This window comes from Rutidosis leptorrhynchoides, chromosome 4 (assembly GCF_046630445.1).
Source record: "Rutidosis leptorrhynchoides isolate AG116_Rl617_1_P2 chromosome 4, CSIRO_AGI_Rlap_v1, whole genome shotgun sequence".
Classification (NCBI taxonomy): Eukaryota; Viridiplantae; Streptophyta; class Magnoliopsida; order Asterales; family Asteraceae; genus Rutidosis; species Rutidosis leptorrhynchoides.
This window is the reverse complement of record NC_092336.1, coordinates 604,980,734-605,002,450: the sequence shown is the minus strand read 5'-3', so window position 1 is coordinate 605,002,450 and position 21,717 is coordinate 604,980,734. Positions and strand designations below refer to the sequence as shown.

At 33.8% G+C, this 21,717-nt stretch overlaps 1 long non-coding RNA gene across 1 annotated transcript in view; it reads right to left on the bottom strand.

Moving 5' to 3' along the window:
- Positions 1 to 5,917, bottom strand: part of LOC139903986 (uncharacterized) — a 32,714-nt gene extending 26,797 nt beyond the window's left edge. Inside the window, exons 1-2 of the long non-coding RNA XR_011778612.1 lie at positions 5,894 to 5,917; positions 5,341 to 5,645 (exon numbers count right to left, since the gene is read on the bottom strand). This is a non-coding gene — a long non-coding RNA (uncharacterized lncRNA). The remainder of the gene's footprint in view (positions 1 to 5,340; positions 5,646 to 5,893) is intronic.
- Between the last annotated feature and the right edge of the window lie 15,800 nt (positions 5,918 to 21,717).

Here is a 21,717-nt window from a genome sequence, read left to right as displayed (position 1 = left end):
GTATGAGCCTGTCAGCTGTACTAGTGATGCTTCACTCGTACGTCTGACTAAGTCTAACATAGTTAAACATCTAAATCTCGTTCCTGCAGTTCCTGTAACCACATACAAACACGGATAGGATAATAACGAGCAATCATGGTGGCCTGTAAACTGTTGTACCTGCAATGAACGCGGGTAGATGTCTAGGAACTTGCATAAAATGCATCAACAGAAGGTGTGAGTTGTAAAGAAACGAATGAGGTGAATTTATAAGAAAATCTCCGACAGAAAAATTAAAATGGACGATCGCATTTAAAGCGGATCCTAATTCCCTTGATTACCGGAGAGTCAAATCTTATTAAGAAGATTTTCTTCAAATCCCTTGAAATCTGGGAATCAATCATATCTACGTCAAATGATAAGATGAATCTACACTTACTCATTTCACTCTTCTATGTTAGCTTCATTCGTACTCTTCATATAAATGGATTGTTTATCCAAATTATTCGCTGATGATAAAACTCTAATTTTCAGCCCGTATGCATCATGAAAACATACTTATTATCATTCACGACCTTTTCACTCAAATTTTGGGACGAAATTTCTTTAACGGGTAGGTACTGTGACAACCCGGAAATTTCCAACCAAATTTAAACTTTAATCTTTATATGTTTCCGACACGATAAGCAATATTTGTTAAGTTAAATTGCAAGAATTTTAAACTATGTTCATACATTCATTCAACCTCGACCAAGTTCCAACGATTCACGAACCATTAAACGAATATGATTATATATGTGTATGTGTATATATATTATAACTTGAAACGTAAACAAAATATTAGATTAAATACTTTTTATGATTGTATCTGTTTCAAAATATTTATCAATGGAATTAGAAGATAAGATCAAATGATTGAATTATCAGATATATTGAATTATGATTACAAGTTTCTGTTGAAAGGCCCACGTTGATTTGAGAAATCTTTCCGTTTTAACAATATTCGGAAAATGATAAAGTGATTTATAAATAAGAACAAATTGTCAATCATTGAGAACTAGACAAAGGATAGTGGAAGATTGAATCTCATAAAGACTCGATTGATCTATTTAGTTTCAAACGTACAAAAACGTTTTCAGTTTAAAAAGAACTTTATTATTAAAACGTATATAACTTTTATAAATATCTAGAACCACTTTTGACAACTCATTACTTAACTAGTATGATAAAGATAACGATATTTATATTTTATTTTATTAAATATATATAACGATTTAAATTAATATTATATATATTTATACGCGTATTATACGTACATAGTTTTATACTTTTACTATACTTAAACTTTACCTTTACTTTATTTTTACTTTACTTTAACTTTAATAATTCACTTTAATAATTCATACTTTAATAATTCACTTTAATAATTCATACTTTAATAATTCACTTTAATAATTCATACTTTAATAATTCACTTTAATAATTCATACTTTAATAATTCACTTTAATAATTCATACTTTAATAATTCAAAAATCTATTATAAATAGAATTCAATAGGTTTCATTATTTCATAGAAACTTGAAAATATTTTTCTCTAAACTCTCTCAATCGATTTACATATATATATTTACTCCGTATTATTTCAAGATATTATTAGTATACATAAAATATTACGACGGAGTGCTGTTCGAGTGATTTCGAAATTGTTTTTCGAGTAGGATAGGATTAAGGAAATTATGGGTTATAGCTATGGAGGTGATTGAGTATGGTTCATGGGTATGCTCGTGAGGTCAATATAGTGTTTATCATTTTCGTTGCGTCTACGTACCTTTCCTGCAATATTGAATCTCAATATTGATACGTGAGTACTCATAATTTAACTTTTACATACTAATAGTGTATCCCTGACTAGTGCTCGAGTATTTAGGATTATGCATGCTTGTACTTTTGATATTGCCCTTAGACAGGTTAGGTTGAATATTGAATTAGTTAAACTTGCGGTTGAGATAAGGTATAAGATATGCATGTCCTTGGAAAGCTAGCGAAAAATTAAGGACTTTTCCTTTAGATATCGAATGGTTTCGATGAACGAATTAGAAGTTATAATCAATTGAATTTTCGATATTTTTATTAAAAATGATTATTATTATCGTCGTTTTTATCGTCGTTCTAGTTTTATCTTATTATTATCATTATTATTATCTTTATCAATAAAAGGGATTTATCATTAAAAATTGTTATTTTTTTTATTATTACTATCGTTATTATCGTTAAAGTTATAATTAGTATTATTATTATTATTATCCAATTATTATTATTATTATTATTAGTATTATTATCATTATTAATATATATATCATTATTTAAAAATGGATATTGTCATTGTTATTATTATTATTACTATTACTATATTATCATTAAGATAATTATTAGTATTATCGTTAAAAATGTCATAGTAACTATCATTATTAATATTAGTGTAATTAAAACAAATATTTGTAACACCTAATTATTTTGATACTATTATTATCATTATTATGAACACGATATAAAAGACGATTAAAAGCTATTAAACGAAATGATTAGGAAATAATGAGTAAGAGTATCATGATGAAATTAAAATATTATAAGATATTGATTTAGATAAAATTATCGTTCTTATTATTTTTATCATTACTATTATTATTAAAAGTATCGTTAGTATTAAAACTATCATTTTAATAAAAATTATCATTTTAATAGAAATGTCATTGTTACTATAAAATATCATTATTATTATTAATTTAAATAGAATTATTATTTTAAAGATAATATTAAAAATTATTGTAAATATTAAAGTTATCATAATTAGAATTATCGTTTTATCATAATATCATCTTAGTAATTATAAATATTGATATTTTTATAATAATAATTATTATTACAAAATAATACAACTTTTACTTACTATCATTATAGATATTATTTTATCAAATAAATATGTGATACAAACATATTTTACTACGTGTAATAACTTACTTTAATAATACCTATCATATTATATTTATGATATTAAATGAACCCTATAAATTTTATTACTTAATATATATAAAAGTATATTATATTATATAAATTAAATATAAAATTTTATTTATTAATAAATAAATTATATTATTTACTCTAATAAATCTTTTAAAAATATAAAACGACGATATTTAAATTATATATTAATCATGTATAGATTCTTGGAAATTATTTTGAGTCAAATTTACTTTTGTTGACTTTTGCATATTAGTCTCGAGCATTAGGATTGTGGTACACTATGACTTGACCTAATTTGTTAGACAAATATTGACCAACACATAATTATATATAATTAATTTAGGTTCGTGAATCCGAGGCCAACCTTGCACTTGTTCAATGATGTTATATGTATTTTTACTACGAAATACAGTATGGTGAGTTTCATTTTCCTTTTTACCCTTTATATTTTTGGGACTGAGAATACATGCGCTTTTATAAATGTTTGACGAAATAGACACAAGTAATTGAAACTACATTCTATGGTTGAATTATCGAAATCGAATATGCCCCTTTTTATTAAAGTCTGGTAATCTAAGAATTAGGGAACATACACCCTAATTGACGCGAATCCTAAAGATAGATCTATTGGGCCTAACAAACCCCATCCAAAGTACCGGATGCTTTAGTACTTCAAAATTTATATCATGTCCGAAGGAGGATCCCGGAATGATAGGGGATATTCTTATATGTATCTAGTTAATGTCGGTTACCAGGTGTTCACCATATGAATGATTATTTTTGTCTCTATGCATGGGACGTATATTTATGAGAACTGGAAATGAAATTCTTGTGGTCTATTAAAATGATGGAAATAAATGATTATGATAAACTAATGAACTCACCAACCTTTTGGTTGACACTTTAAAGCATGTTTATTCTCAGGTGTTAAAGAAATCTTCCGCTGTGCATTTGCTCATTTTAAAGATATTACTTGGAGTCTTTCATAGCATATTTCGAAGAACGTTGCATTCGAGTCATTGAGTTCATCAAAGATTATTATTAAATCAATTTATAGTTGGATAGTGGATATTATGAAATGGTATGCATGCCTGTCAATTTTCGATGTAAAGAAATTTTGTCTTTTAAAAACGAATGCAATGTTTGTAAAATGTATCATATAGAGGTCAAATACCTCGCAATGTAATCAACTATTGTGAATCGTTTATAATGTATATGAACGGGTCATTTCATAGTACCTCATCTATCTCATTATTGAGGGGTCTGACACGATTTACTTCATAGAGCAATATGTTTTTCACAATGACCTTCATGGAGTTCATAGAATAATGTATTAAGTTAACTCCATAGAATAGTAGCATTAAGAAAGAGCCCATCTATTGTGTTACTGTAAAGGTCTAATCTCCCCACCAACAAATCAATGTGATAACTCTGCAGACTTCATTGCCATCCATAATGTATTCTTTGTTCCTACCAATCTCCCCACCAACAATTTACAAACACACCATCTAATGCTCTTTTATATGGTATACAAATATGTAGACATTAACAATACCCATTGTATCAAGGTGGCTTAAGGTTGAGTCAAATTCATCTTTCATATGACTTAATTGTAGACTGGTTGTCAAACACCGTGACAAAAAACACTCACTATAAATCTGTATTACACTGAAAATCACAAAATCTTGATCTTACCACACCTTCAATATTTTTATATGAATTAAAGATATACTTTCAGGTACTTTGAAGCCGAATTCCACATGGACTAATTCTAAGTTCCTATATGCTATATTGCATCATTAAAAAGAAAAACTACATACCTTTTTTGTCGGAACCCCAAAGTTCTTGTGAACGACTTTTTGATGTGTCATGGGTATTTTTCGTTGTGCAAGTTGAAGCGAATTCAACAAATATGAATAAGTCAGGACATTTGCAGCCCTTCTGATCTAAAGCGAATAATTTGGTTTAGTTTTACACTCACCTGTTTCCCTTTTGACCCGACCGACGCATTATTAGATGGTTTAAAAATTGCAGGTTTTGTCATGTGACTCAAGACCCACCCATTTTGCCATTAATCATTTTTGGTTATACAATATACAAGAAAATACAACATACTGTTATTGGTTATCAAAATTTCTTGTGCCCAATCTTGCTTAGTCTTGAGTCCATAATCATAAAAATATTAGTAACCCACCATTACATTATGTCATACATAAGGACCCAATACATATAAATGATACAAAAAATAGTTAAGTGCATCCAATGATCCCAATTCCCAAAATCCATCATCAGAAAACCTTACCGATTTATATAGATGTATGATAAGAACAATTGCATACCTTATGTGTCTAAGCCCCAATGCTCGAGTCCAAAAAGTACCATAGCCTCAATCTTTGAATTGACGTATGTAGTTTTGGTCGTTAAAGCAAGTAGGACACACATATTTAAGCAATAGTTTTTCATCATTCATAGCACCATTATATCATACAGTCCAAGTAGTCGATTTGAACAAAGTGATCTCGGTCATATCCATTAAAAGCGCCATTATAAAAGTCCATATTTGATTAGTCCAAGCAGTCGATTTGAATCTAGATATATTGTCGATTCCTCGATTCTCTCGGTCGTATCCATTAAAAGAACACCCCTAATATATAGTCAGTAAAGAAATGTGTTCAAATGAGCATGGCTGCAATGTTTCATATTTCAACATCATAAGTTTAAAAAAAAAATTAGATAGAAGACCATTTACCAAATACCTTGAATATTTAGAAACCAAAAAAAGCAAGAATTTAAAAAAAAACAAAATCAGTCAATATAACCATTAACAAAAGACTGGACACCAGTGAGTATACCACAATCGATACAAAATACAAAATGTATACGTAAACTTACGATAGAACATGCTGGTCCTTATAAACTTACGCTAAACATACAATAAGAATGTTGTGAAAAGCGACACCGAATTATAGCAAACCGCTAGTAATACTCGAAATAATGACAATAAAGGAACACCAAGATTTAACGTGGAAAACCCCAATAGGGTAAAAACTACGGGCAAGGAAAGAAACGTTTCACTAATAAGAAAAATATGAATTACACTTTCTCTCTAATTACAAGGATAAGTATCAATCTTTATATCTCTTGTAATTAGGAGATTAATACTCACAACTCTCTATTTATCTACTAGAATACAAGATTGAAGAATGAATATGGGATGTATAAATGAGCTTACATGTTGCTCTATTTATACTAATTCAAGATGGCTAAATGGTAAATATTTAGTAGACAATTTGGTAGGTATAGTATGCCAAGTTTTACCAAGTCTTATACCACAATATACATGTGTGTATTTGACCATAGAATTCACCAACCAAGCCTCCATATTTGACAATCTCCCACTTGAAGATTCGATTGAAGCTTAATCAATCTTCACACGATAATTCTTCCTTGCCAATGATGTTGCTTACGTCTCTGCTAGGCCGCATGAGGAACGGCACCAAATAAACTTGTCACGGTTGATTGACTTTGTTAGAAAATCGGCCACATTGTCGTCAGTATGAATTTTCTGCACATCCACGGTTCCTTCTTCCACTTTATCACGAACGAAGTGATACTGAACTCGTATATGCTTTGTTTTCGAATGAAATGCAGGATTCCTTGCAAGATGCAAGGCACTCTGGTTGTCACAAAATAAAGTGATATTCTTCTGTTTGTGCCCGAGTTCCTCCAACAACATCTTCAACCATACTGCCTCTTTAGTAGCTTGAGTAGCTGCTACATATTCTGCTTCTGTTGTTGACGTTGCCACAACTGACTGCAGTTTTGAAACCGAGCTTACTGTTCCACCACAAAGTTTGAAAACATATGCAGTGGTAGATTTACTTTTATCGATATCACCTGCATAATCTGAATCAACATACCCTTTGACAATAAATTCCGGTTCCCCATAACATAATGCAACATCTAAGGTTCCCTTGATGTATTTAAGGATCCTCTTTACCGCATTCCAATGCTCTTTACCAGGATTCGCCATGTACCGACTAACTACTCCCACTGCATGTGCAATGTCTGGTCTTGTACATATCATTGCGAACATTAAACTTCCCACTGCTGATGCATACGGTACGCGAGACATCTCCTTCCTCTCGTATTCACTGCTAGGACACATAACGGAGGATAACTTGAGATTAGTAGGAAGTGGGGTTGAGATTGGCTTACTATCTTGCATATTGAAGCGCTGCAAGACTTTCTTCAAATAATTCTTTTGAGAAAGCCAAACCTTCCTATTATCTCTGTCTCGGTGAATTTGCATTCCTAGAATCTTGTTTGCGGCACCCAAGTCTTTCATTTCAAACTCCCTAGCCAATTGAGCCTTCAGCTTATTAATACGATCTTTATTGGGGCCTGCAACCAACATGTCGTCTACATATAACAGCAAAATAACAAAATCATTGTTCCCAAACCTCTTGAAATATGCACAAGGGTCTGCATAAAGTCTGTTATATTCAAGGCTCATTATGAAAGAATCAAATCTCTTGTACCAACATCTCGGTGCCTGTTTGAGACCATACAGAGATTTCTTTAACCTGCAAACCAAGTTCTTTTTTTTTTGTAGTTCAAAACCTTCTGGTTGAAGCATATAAATTTCTTCTTCAAGATTTCCATGAAGAAATGCAGTTTTCACATCTAGCTGCTCTAGATGCAAATCAAATGTAGCACACATCGCTATAACTACTCGAATTGTTGTAAGTCGAACCACAGGAGAAAATATTTCATTAAAGTCCGTACCTTCTTTTTGAGCATATCCTTTAACCACCAGTCTTGCACGATACCGCTCCACTTGATCATCGACATTTCGCTTGATCTTATACACCCATTTATTTCCAATAGGTTTTCTACCTTTTGGCAATGGCACAAGTTCCCATGTTTTATTTTTATGAAGAGCTTCAATTTCTTCCTGCATAGCTGTCATCCACTGAGATGCATCTGAATGATTTAGTGCCTCGCGAAGAGTTGTTGGCTCTCCTTCCTCTGTTAGAAGACAATATGCAACATTGCTTTCCATAATATAATCTGAGTGCCACCCTGGACGTTTCCTTTCCCGATTAGAAATACGAGTCGCTGGAGCTTCATCAACGACTACTTGATTTTCATCGTGCTCTGGTACTGCTTCAGAAGAATCTTTATGAAATTCATTACCCACCTGTATCGGTATAGTTTCTTTTGAAGTGCTAACATCTTCAAGATCTTTGTCTTCTATAAAGACAACATCTCTGCTGATGACTACTTTGTGGGCAGTGGGGTCCCACAAGCGATACCCCTTAACTCCATCAGCATACCCCAAGAACAAACACTTTCTGGACTTCGGATCCAACTTTGTCGTTTCTTGAGAATTGTACAATGCGTACACAGGACTTCCAAATACATGAAGGTCAGAATAATTAACTGGTTTTCCAGTCCACATTTCCATCGGTGATTTCAACTCAATTGCAGTTGATGGTGACCGATTTATCACGTAACAGGCAATACTTACTACTTCTGCCCAGAATGATTTTCCCAAGCTTGCAGTTGTCAACATCGCCCTTGTTCTATCTAACAAGGTTCTGTTCATCCGCTCTGCCACTCCGTTTTGTTGAGGAGTGTATGCTGTCGTGAACTGCCTTTTGATACCTTCTTGTTTGCAAAACTATCAAATTCATCACCAGTGTATTCTCCTCCATTATCTGTCCTCAAATACTTGATCTTTTTACCAGATGCAAGTTCAACCCGCGCTTTGTAAACTTTGAAAACTTCAAACACATCCGCCTTTCTCTTGATTGGGTACACCCAACATCTCCTAGTGTAATCATCAATAAATGATACAAAATACTTTGCTCCTCCTAGGGATTGAACTGGTGCTTGCCACACATCAGAGTGAACCAATTCTAGAATCAATTTACTTCTAGAATTTGATGTGTTAAACTTCAGGCGATGCTGCTTGCTGATTACACAATGCTCACAGAAAGGTAGCGATACCTTTGTAAGCCCAGGAATAAGATTTCTTTCCACAAGAATCTTCATACCTTGTTCAGACATGTGTCCAAGCTTTTGATGCCATGTCATAGCAACTTTATCACTTGAACTATTCGAAGCAACAGATGCTTCCGATTCCTGTACCGTCTCGCCTTTAAGAATGTATAAATTAGCACCCACCTTTTCTCCTTTCATAAGTACAACCGCGCCTTTCTTGATTATCATAATCTTCTCATGTATCACCATCTTACAACCAAGATCATCCAATTGTCCTAAAGACAATAAGTTCTTCTTCAAACCCTCCACGTGTCGCACACCTTGAATAGTACGAGCTGTACCATCATGCATCTTCAGAATGATATCTCCAATTCCAATGATCTTTAGTTTATGATCATTACAACTGTATACAGATCCTCCTGAGATACGTTCATATTGTTTGAACCATTCTCTTCTAGGGGTCATGTGAAAAGTAGCTCCCGAGTCAAATAACCAGACATCAACAAATGTCTTTCTGCCTTCATTTGCTACCACTGCCTCACTAACCAAAGCAGTCCCATCATCTGAAGTGCTTGCAATGTTTCCTTGAGGATTTGAGTTATTTAAACTTCGACAATCCTTCTTCAGGTGACCTTTCTTGCCACAATTGTAGCATGTATAGGTCTTCTTCTTTTTAGACTTCGATTTACCATGAGTGTGACTCCCACTTGAGCCACGTTCCGTTGATCTGCCTCCTGACACCAATAAGGCCTCCACTTGTCGTGAACCGGCCTGTTTGTCCTCCTTGTTATTGCGCCGATTTTCTTCTTCTAGAATAGCAGCCGCAACTTCATCATAGACTAGATACTCCGAGAGAACATTATTGGTTAAGTTAATAATGAGTTGATCATACGAGTCAGGTAGACTCTGAAGTAAAAGTTCAGCACGTTCTTTTGGCTCTATATTGCAACTTAATGAAGCAAGTTGAGAAAATAGAGTATTCAAAGAATTAATGTGCTCATTAACTGAAGTAGATTCATTCATGCGTAGCGCATAAAGTTTCTTCTTAAGGAATATCTTGTTGTGGAGTGATTTGGTCTCGTACAATTTTACGAGGTGATCCCAAATCTCTTTCGCAGTCTTCTTTTCTTCAATGCTAGACAAAACGCCATCTGCTAGTGCCAGATGAAGATTTGCGATAGCCTGGCCGTCCATCTCTTCCCATTTTTCATCAGTGACTTCGGCGGAACGTCCACTGATGGCCGCCAAACACTTATCCTTTCTCAGGATAGCTTTCATCTTTAGTTTCCATAACGAGAAGTTACTCCCGTTGAACTTTTCAATTTCAAATTTCGTAGACATTGCTATAATTACAATCTTCTTTTCGACAATACTATTTTTCTTGAAATAACACCCAAGGACTTTTACCGAGTGAAAATAATCTTACTTATTTTCTGATGTGGACGATCCACTCTCGTGGCAACCATAGAGCATACGATAAGTAGATTAATACACACTAGATATTAGACCTTAGCTCTTGATACCACTTGTTGTGAAAAGCGACACCGAATTATAGCAAACCGCTAGTAATACTCGAAATAATGACAATAAAGGAACACCAAGATTTAACGTGGAAAACCCCAATAGGGTAAAAACCACGGGCAAGGAAAGAAACGTTTCACTAATAAGAAAAATAAGAATTACACTTTTTCTCTAATTACAAGGATAAGTATCAATCTTTATATCTCTTGTAATTAGGAGATTAATACTCACAACTCTCTATTTATCTACTAGAATACAAGATTGAAGAATGAATATGGGATGTATAAATGAGCTTACATGTTGCTCTATTTATACTAATTCAAGATGGCTAAATGGTAAATATTTAGTAGACAATTTGGTAGGTATAGTATGCCAAGTTTTACCAAGTCTTATACCACAATATACATGTGTGTATTTGACCATAGAATTCACCAACTAAGCCTCCATATTTGACAAAGAACCCGTTCGTTAATCGTTTTATCCCTGTCATAGACAAAAAACAATCCAGAAAAAAACAATAACGTAATTAGTAACATAATCGTTAGGCTTCGTGCATTTGTTTTAGAAATTTGTACAACCTTCTTTGCATAAAGTTTGCAAATTCAGCATAAGTACTTCCAAAATTGCTCAACTCGGGTATTCTATTGTCACAACGGGTGTGAAATCTAATAATTTAGGTATAAGTTGAACATGTCAGAATGGTGGTTGATAGGTGTAACCTCCTAACCCTTTCAACCTAATGAATTGTTATATTAAGATCAAGTGTAAACCCAACAATTCAAAAAGAAAAGATAGCCATCAACAAAAGTGATATTGTGTCAAAAACCATATATAATTTGCCTACATAATAATTTTTTAACAGGTAATACTTGTATCTGTATGCCCAAGTCAAAAAGACACCAATTCTATGTTGCTGCTTCACAGTGTTTTACTCTTCAAGTACATCCTCATCGTCTGTGTATGTTTATTCTAACAGTGGAACAGAACGTATGCAACTACATATCCCACTCTCTTCAAAGAAAACATGGTTAAAATGGTTCAGTGTAAACCATACACATTTAAAAAGAGGAACAAAGAAAATATGCATACTGATAGAAGTGGGAATATATGCTACTTGTGATTTCAAAAATCATAATATTGTTTCAATAATGATCTAGAAGGTTGGATGGATAAAACATAATTTATAGATTACTTTCAACCCATTTGAACAGTTCCTTTTCTAAAAAATTTCAATTTGACCTGTCTAAGATTAAACACAACCCAAATCTACCCAATAGAAATGGCATCATCAACACAAACATACCCAATAACCATTAGCATCATCAACACAAGCTTCTATCCACATGTCATAAAATCACATTTGTGTATACTCTAAACCACAATAGCAGTCCTGTGAAGTTGTTTACCATATTCAGTTTATAATAATCATAACAATAATAATCCTGGAAAACGTCCTTTATAAAGCAATTCTAATTAACAAAGATATCGCATAAAATACTAACAGTGAACAAACATATACTTGAAACAATTTATAATTTTTTCAAGCATTTAAACAAACACTTGGAGTGCAATTTTTGTTTTCATTTAATGAAAACATATGTTAAAATCAAACAAAGTTTACTAAATCATGATACCGTGTCATCAACTGCATCACGAAATCGTATTCATCGACAGTTTGTTGTCAAAAACCGTTCAATAATCTGAATTAACAATAATTGATGAGCAATGTGGTATTGAAAACCCATACAATAAATCAAGAACGTACCTGAAAAAAGTGAATCACAGCGATATAAACCTGTACATTTTGTATTTGAAGATAAATCAAAAACACCGTTCGATCTTGAGAATTGAAAAAAAGATGAGGAAACATACGTCTTGCTAAATCGAGAAATCTGATGAATCACTTGAGAAGTCATTGATTAAATCAATTGGTTAATTTGATATAATCGAATGTACCTGATTTGAGTGATTTTTGAAGCCGCAGGAGATGAGATCGAAGGAGATTAGGGTTGCGGTGGATCTGCGTAAACTGTTAGAGAGAGAGGCCATAAAATAAAACTGCTTCATAAATTTGTTAATTACGGACACGCGTCAATTGTATTTATTTAATTCAAAATTAGGAGAAAAAAAGTATTTTTTGAGGGTGAATGTGTGCTACAGGAAGGATTTATCCTACCGGATTAGTAATATAGAGGATTATGGTAAAATTAAGTGTGGATTTCTTTGAATAATAATCACGTTTTTCAAATATTATCACCACCCATGCTTTTGCATTTCTGCGTTTTGAACATAAGAAAACGTAAATAATCGATTTTAATTATTTATATCCCAAATACTAAAAATGAATTATTTATGATTTCTAAACGTGATAATCAAATAATCAATTTCTAAACGCTAAAACAAGCACCTCTAAGTTGTTTATATTAATTATATATTATATAAATATATTAATAGACATAGTTCAAAAAATTTGAGTTGCTATTTTTTTTGGACTTAGTTGTCATTTACATTTTTTTCATTTTTCCAATTTTTCAAAAAAATTATCAACCAATGACAAATATACATGTAGTAGAAAATAACTGGAATACCCCCAGTTTTATGGCCAACAAGTACGCGGATCTGCTACCCGGCCCATCAAATTGGTGGAGTATGATGGGACTTTTATTAACCAGCACGTGACCATGCGAGTCCTTTTTGTTTTTATTTTTATTTATAATTTTTTAGCCTTAAAGGTTTTAATAATATAATAAATATAATAAATAATAATGTCTACAATAAATAACTAATAATTTTTATCGTTACATTTTAAATAAATTTTAGCTAATCATCATGCTACATTTCTTTTGGTTGAAAAAGACCTTTTCAGTGTCATCTTCTCTTCTGATACGAACAATTAATGTGAAATTCGTTAGTAACTTTTTTAAAATATGTGTAAATTTAATTTAGTATAATTAAAAATTAAATTCACTATAAATTTTTTTTTCATTGTTTAGTAAAATTAATATTGCTCATTAATAACTATGTCATAATTTTTTTAATAATTACCATTACCAACGTATTTATCTAACCAATCACAATTAATTTAAACTTGTAAAAAATTATTACACCACGTCGCAACGCGCGAGTTTTTTTTTTTTTTTTTATCTAGTTACAACTATATTTATAATTGAGGGTGGCGCTTTAACAATAAAACAAATTAATAAAATAAAGTTATTTTACTAGCGAAATAACTAAAACTCGTATAGAAATGAAGTCGTTTTTCAACAGAAAACACCCTTAACAAGAATACAAAAGAAACGGAGAAACGGAAGCTCGTGTCTAGAAAAGACTCAATTAACACAGAAAGACTAGCTATAAACGAGTCCCCTCTAACTACCTGCAAAAAACTTAAAACAAACTAAACAAATCTAACTGATCCAAAATCCAAACTAAGCAATCCAAATAGAAGTCAACAAACCAATAGAAAAAGGAAAACAAAAGAACACGAGACAAACCAGAGATCTCAACCTCTAGATCCCTCTCTCTTCAACTTACCATTAATCGTTACTTTCAAAGTGTTCTTTCCGGATTGCTTCTCTATATTTTAAGATAACACATTGGCGGTTTCATCACCCGGTGCACTCTCCCCGACCAAACGTGTCATCATATCATCAAAAGCCGCCTAAGCAACCACGCACATATTTCCTATCATGTTTTCCGATGAATCGTCGTCTTTTCCCTCATGAGCACCCATAAACAAATTTTGGATCGCGTCCCCGAAATCTAAATCATCGATATGATCTCTAAGCTTAAAAGTGCTGGAAGTAAAAGTCTCATACACCTTCCTTCTCGACCTCATAAAGTTATGTAAGTACTCCTATAACTTATTCAACTAAAAATCATGGGACACCTCATGAGTTGACGAATAATAAATACTCCTATATAAATATAAAACAATATATTCAACATTAGATTAGATATTAAATTAAATTAAATATAAAAATATAATATAAACACTATAAGGGAACAGAGGACGAGCAACGAAACCCTTTTGCGGCAACTACTTCTCGCCGCTAAACGACAAAATTTTCCATTTCTTTGACTTGTTTTTGGTCCACGTGGGTGTTGTAAATTTAGTGTAATTTTGGGTTTTAATCTACACTTGTAAATGGGTTTGGAGGTACGGAGTGTACACCCATTAAGTGATAGATTACCCGAACCCAAAAGTGGTTTTCCATTATTTACTATCATGGCTTGGTCTACCTGAAATTTGACTAAGTGTTTTCAGTACTAAGTTTTCTTAGTAAGCTGAAATTTGGCTAAGTGTTTTGTGCTGGTTGTTCTGCATTGCTGGTCCTTGTACTGGTTGTTCTGCCTTGCTGGTCCTTGTGCTGGTTGTTCTGCATTGCTGGTCCCTGTGCTGGTTGTTCTGCGCAGCTGGTCCCTGTGCTGGTTGTTCTGCGCAGCTGGTCCCTGTGCTGGTTGTTCTGCGTAGCTGGTCCCTGTGCTGGTTGTTCTGCGCAGCTGGTCCTGTTTGCTGGTTCCTCTGCGCTGCTGGTCCTGTATGCTGATTTTTGCGCTGCTGGTCCTGTATGCTGACTTTTGCGCTGCTGGTCCTGTTTGCTGATTTTTGCGCTGCTGGTCCTTTTGCAGTGCTGATTCTTAAGAGACAGCAGTAAGAAAACACTTAACACAATTTTGAGTGATTACGGAAGAATTATTCTTGCACCCACTTTTGCTTTAGTGGTTGAAGGAATAATACTTGTTTATTATAAAGTGATCACTCATGCTTTGATAGTTGTAAAATATAATATTTGTTTATTGTAAAAGTAACAACTTTTACTTTAATGATGGAAGTGATAATATTTGTTTATAGAAATATTCTTCCTGTAACCACTTTTGAATATTATAGAAGATACTTTTATTAATCAATCGGCCAATTGATTTTAATAAAAGACTCTTTCATGATTAAGGGTGTATATAAATATATTAACCAATATGCATGAGAAAGAGACACAAGTTACGAACACCAAAATATTCTTCTGCAAAAGGAATTCTTGTTTCTGCCAAAACAAGAATTTAATCTCTGTCTTATCCCAAAGTGATATTCGTGTAACCCAGGCTATAAGGGTCGAATAATTACTTTCGGAAAGTGATACCACGATTCAGTGATTTATCCGGCTATCGATTATTTTACCCAACACGAAAGAATTTAATAAAACCTCCAACAATCGAAAGTAATTATCCGTTATAATCGATGGCGGCTACGATGAAACACATGACGGCGAATTTCTCCAAACTTGATAAGTTTGAGGGAATTGATTTTAGGAGATGGCAAAAGAAGATGCACTTCTTTCTGAGCAGCATGAGTGTGGTGTACGTACTCAGCACACCAATTCCTGAAGATCATGGTGATGATGCCACTATTGAACAAATTCGAAAAAGGTGCAAGTGGGAGAACGATGACTACATCGCTAGAGGTTTAATCCTCAATGGTATGGCTGATTCCCTTTTTGATATTTACCTAAATGTTGAATCTTCTAAAGAACTATGGGACTGTTTAGAAACCAAGTATATGTCAGAGGATGCTTCTAGTAAAAAGTTCCTTGTGAGTAATTTTAATAATTACAAGATGGTCGATTCTAGACCGGTCTTGGAACAATACAATGAGCTCATTCGTATACTTGGTCAATTCACACAACATAAGATGAACATGGATGAGTCTATTCAAGTCTCAAGCATAATTGATAAACTACCTCCATCTTGGAAAGAATTTAAACATTCTTTGAAACATAAGAAGGAGGAGTTAACTCTTGTTGAGTTGGGTAGTCATCTGCGTATTGAGGAATCCCTCAGGTTGCAGGATAATGACAAGCCAAAGAGCAACGAAGTTGCTGGTACGTCTGTTGTCAATATGGTGGAACATAAAAAGTTCACTAGTAATAATGACAAAAAGGGCAAACGTAAACATCAAGGTTATAACAAGGCTAATCCGAACAAGAAGTCTAAATTGACTTGTTGGAAGTGTGGTAAAACTGGACACATGAAAAAGGATTGCAAGGTTATTTTTGGTAATAATAATGCCAAAGGATCTAGCACAAGCGGTTCGGGAAATGGTTTAAACAACCACAACTCGAAAGGTCAGAATATATTTAATAATTCAAATGAGAATTATTATGTTTCATATATATCTGAGGCTTATTTTGTGCAGGATGATGACGTCGCGTGGTGGGTTGACTCGGGAGCCACCACCCATGTATGCAAGGATAGATTTTGGTTCAAGACTTACGAGTCCGTGACTGATGGATCAATTCTTCATATGGGAAATGAGTCAACAGCCTCTGTTCATGGACGTGGAAGTGTGGATTTGTGTTTTAGTTCTGGAAAAACTATTTGTTTGTTTGATGTTTTGCATGTACCACAAATAAGAAAAAATTTGGTTTCCAGTAGTGTGTTAAATTGTTGTGGTTATAAACAAGTGATTGAATCTGATAAGTTTGTTTTGTCAAAACATGGTATGTTTGTTGGTTTTGGTTATTTATGCAATAGAATGTTTAGACTTAACATTAATCACTTGAATGTTAATTTTGCTTTTATATCTACTTCTAGCATAAATAATTCTACACTTTGGCATGCTAGACTAGGACATGTACACTTTAAAAGAATGCAAGATATGTCTAAAGATGGATTAATACCGGCCTTTGACATGAACAATGAAAAGTGTAAAACGTGTATGTTAACAAAGATCACTAAGAAACCATTTCAAAATGTACATCGTGATACTGAAATTTTGGAATTAATACATAGTGATTTATGTGATTTGCATGCTACTCCTACTTTAGGGAACAAGAAATATTTTGTGACTTTTATTGATGATGCTTCTAGATTTTGCTATGTTTATTTGTTACATACTAAGGATGAAGCATTAGATAAATTTAAAATATTTAAAACTGAAGTAGAATTACAACAAAAGGCTTTGATTAAAAGACTTAGAACGGATAGGGGAGGTGAATACATTGACCAATCGTATTTCCAATCCGTTGGTATTATCCATGAGACCACAGCTCCTTATACTCCACAACAAAATGGTATATCTGAAAGGAAGAATAGGGTCCTTAAGGAAATGGTTAATTCCATGTTATCCTATTCGGGTTTAAGTGAAGGATTTTGGGGAGAAGCTATGTTAACAGCTTGTTATTTGCTTAATAGAGTTCCTAACAAAAGAAACAAGATTACACCTTATGAACTTTGGAATAAAAGGAAACCTAACTTGAATTATCTTCGGGTATGGGGTTGTAGGGCGGTTGTAAGACTACCTGATCCCAAGAAGAAAAGTTTAGGTGAAAGAGGTATAGATTGCATATTTGTTGGATATGTTGAACATTCCAAGGCATATAGGTTCTATGTAATAGAGCCTAATGAGTTTGTCTCAATCAATTCTGTGATTGATTCAAGGGATGCAATCTTTGATGAAAATCGATTTTCATCTATACCTAGACCAAAAGATATGATACCAAGTAACAATGGAATCAATAAAGATTGTAATGATGAAGTCTCTGAAAAGGCTGTTGATCAGTCACTTGAGCTTCGGAAAAGCAAAAGAAAAAGGAAACCTAAATCATTTGGACCAGATTTTCAACTATACTTAGTTGAAGGTTCTAGGGAAGATGTGTCTACCCAATATTCGTATTGTTTCAATGTTGATGATGATCCTAAAACATATGATGAAGCAATGAGGTCTCAGGATGTTGCATTCTGGAAAGAGGCAATTAATGATGAGATGGATTCTATCATGGGCAATAACACTTGGGTGTTAGCTGATCTACCTCCTGGTTGCAAACCTTTGGGTTGCAAATGGATCTTCAAAAAGAAGATGAAGGTGGATGGAACTATTGAAAAATTCAAGGCAAGGTTAGTCATTCAAGGCTTTAGACAAAAGTCTGGAATTGACTATTTTGATACTTATGCTCCCGTGGCACGTATCACTACCATTAGATTGCTGATTGCTTTGGCTACGATTCACAATCTAGTTATTCACCAGATGGATGTGAAGACAGCATTCTTGAATGGTGAATTGGATGAGGAGGTTTATATGAACCAACCTCAGGGCTTTGTCATGCCAGGAAATGAAGGCAAGGTGTGCAAACTTGTGAAATCCTTATATGGTTTGAAACAAGCACCTAAGCAATGGCATCAAAAGTTTGATGAAGTGATTTTATCTAGTGGTTTTAAATTAAACCAAGCAGATAAATGTGTATATAGTAAATTTGATGATTCTGGTAAAGGAGTTATAATTTGTCTATATGTTGATGACATGTTAATCTTTGGGACTGACCAAAGTCAGGTTGATTTAACAAAAGAATTTTTGTCATCAAAATTCTCAATGAAAGATATGGGGGAGGCTGACGTTATCCTTGGCATTAGGATCAAACGTGAAAGCAAAGGAATTTCGATTTGTCAATCTCATTATATTGAGAAGGTGTTGAAAAAGTTCAATTGCTTTGAATGTAATCCTGTGAGTACCCCTGTTGATCCAAGTGAGAAGCTTATGCCTAATCAAGGTGAAGCTGTATCACAACTTGAGTATTCTCAGGTGATTGGCTGTTTGATGTACGCCATGACTTGTACAAGGCCGGATATTGCTTTTGCTGTGGGAAAACTGAGTAGATATACTAGTAATCCTAGTACTCATCACTGGCAAGCAATTAGGCGGGTACTGAAGTACTTGAAGAAAACTATGGACTATAGTTTATCTTATAATGGGTTTCCTTCGGTAATAGAAGGATATTCTGATGCGAGTTGGATAACCAATATTGAAGATCATTCTTCAACGAGTGGTTGGGTGTTCTTGCTTGGGGGAGGTGCTATTTCATGGGCTTCTAAGAAGCAGACATGTATTACCAACTCAACGATGGAATCTGAGTTTGTTGCTTTAGCTGCTGCTGGTAAAGAAGCAGAATGGCTTAGAAACTTGATCCATGAGATACCATTATGGCCTAAACCTATAGCACCCATGTCTATCCATTGTGATAGTGCTGCGACATTGGCAAAGGCTTATAGCCAGATGTACAATGGAAAGTCTAGACACTTAGGTGTCAGACATAGCATGATTCGTGAACTCATCATGAATGGGGTGATTTCTATAGTGTTCGTGAGGTCACAACAGAATTTAGCTGATCACTTGACGAAGGGATTGGCAAGAGACTTGGTGAACAAGTCTGCTGTGGGGATGGGTTTAAAGTCCACATAAATTTCTAATTATAAGATACCCAATTCCCTTCTGATGAAAATTAGAAGTTGAATTCAATGTGGAAGACTTATACTTAGAAATTTGGAGTACAAAATTTTGTATCATCCCAAGGTAAGGTATGTACTCGGACATGTTGAAGGTGAGGATGAAGTTTAGCTTCTTAATGGTTTATTTGAAAAAGTGCAATAGCGGGTGCATGACTGAAATGAACTACCTATGTGAATGTGAAGTTTTGCCGCTTCAACAAAGCTTGGACTTTTGCTTTAGATACATTCATGAATGGATATGGACACATGGCTTGTAAAGTGTCAGGATAGCTTTAGAGTATTTGAAAACTTATGTGTATGTTATTTTCAGTTATTCAAATGAGTTGAAGGGTTCAATTCTTAGAACACCCCGATTCTCGAATATTTGGAATGTGTAATGTACTAAGGTGAAAATTCAATCTTCAAGATATTTTCATTTATGCATGAGTTTTGTTTTAATTTGTTTAATTCTCATGAAACGAATTGCACTAAATTGGGGAGGATTGTTGTAAATTTAGTGTAATTTTGGGTTTTAATCTACACTTGTAAATGGGTTTGGAGGTACGGAGTGTACACCCATTAAGTGATAGATTACCCGAACCCAAAAGTGGTTTTCCATTATTTACTATCATGGCTTGGTCTACCTGAAATTTGACTAAGTGTTTTCAGTACTAAGTTTTCTTAGTAAGCTGAAATTTGGCTAAGTGTTTTGTGCTGGTTGTTCTGCATTGCTGGTCCTTGTACTGGTTGTTCTGCCTTGCTGGTCCTTGTGCTGGTTGTTCTGCATTGCTGGTCCCTGTGCTGGTTGTTCTGCGCAGCTGGTCCCTGTGCTGGTTGTTCTGCGCAGCTGGTCCCTGTGCTGGTTGTTCTGCGTAGCTGGTCCCTGTGCTGGTTGTTCTGCGCAGCTGGTCCTGTTTGCTGGTTCCTCTGCGCTGCTGGTCCTGTATGCTGATTTTTGCGCTGCTGGTCCTGTATGCTGACTTTTGCGCCGCTGGTCCTGTTTGCTGATTTTTGCGCTGCTGGTCCTTTTGCAGTGCTGATTCTTAAGAGACAGCAGTAAGAAAACACTTAACACAATTTTGAGTGATTACGGAAGAATTATTCTTGCACCCACTTTTGCTTTAGTGGTTGAAGGAATAATACTTGTTTATTATAAAGTGATCACTCATGCTTTGATAGTTGTAAAATATAATATTTGTTTATTGTAAAAGTAACAACTTTTACTTTAATGATGGAAGTGATAATATTTGTTTATAGAAATATTCTTCCTGTAACCACTTTTGAATATTATAGAAGATACTTTTATTAATCAATCGGCCAATTGATTTTAATAAAAGACTCTTTCATGATTAAGGGTGTATATAAATATATTAACCAATATGCATGAGAAAGAGACACAAGTTACGAACACCAAAATATTCTTCTGCAAAAGGAATTCTTGTTTCTGCCAAAACAAGAATTTAATCTCTGTCTTATCCCAAAGTGATATTCGTGTAACCCAGGCTATAAGGGTCGAATAATTACTTTCGGAAAGTGATACCACGATTCAGTGATTTATCCGGCTATCGATTATTTTACCCAACACGAAAGAATTTAATAAAACCTCCAACAGTGGGGTCCACAACACATTTGCGGCGATGTGTTTTTCACTTTGCCGCTATTTGTGTTAAAGTGTCGCCGCAATCAAGTTCGCGGATTAAAGTAATTCAGAAAGAGGAAAATTAAATTTTCGTGAAAAAATTTGGGTGTAGACAATTGCGCCGATAGTCGTCGCAAACAGTTGTCGTTTTTTAAATTTAAATATTTATTTAAAAAAAATTAAATGATGCCATTAACCTTAATTAATAATAGTTTAAGTGTACTAAACATAATTTAAAGTTATAAATATTAAACACAAATATATATTTCACCGTCACGCGTTGTCACATTAC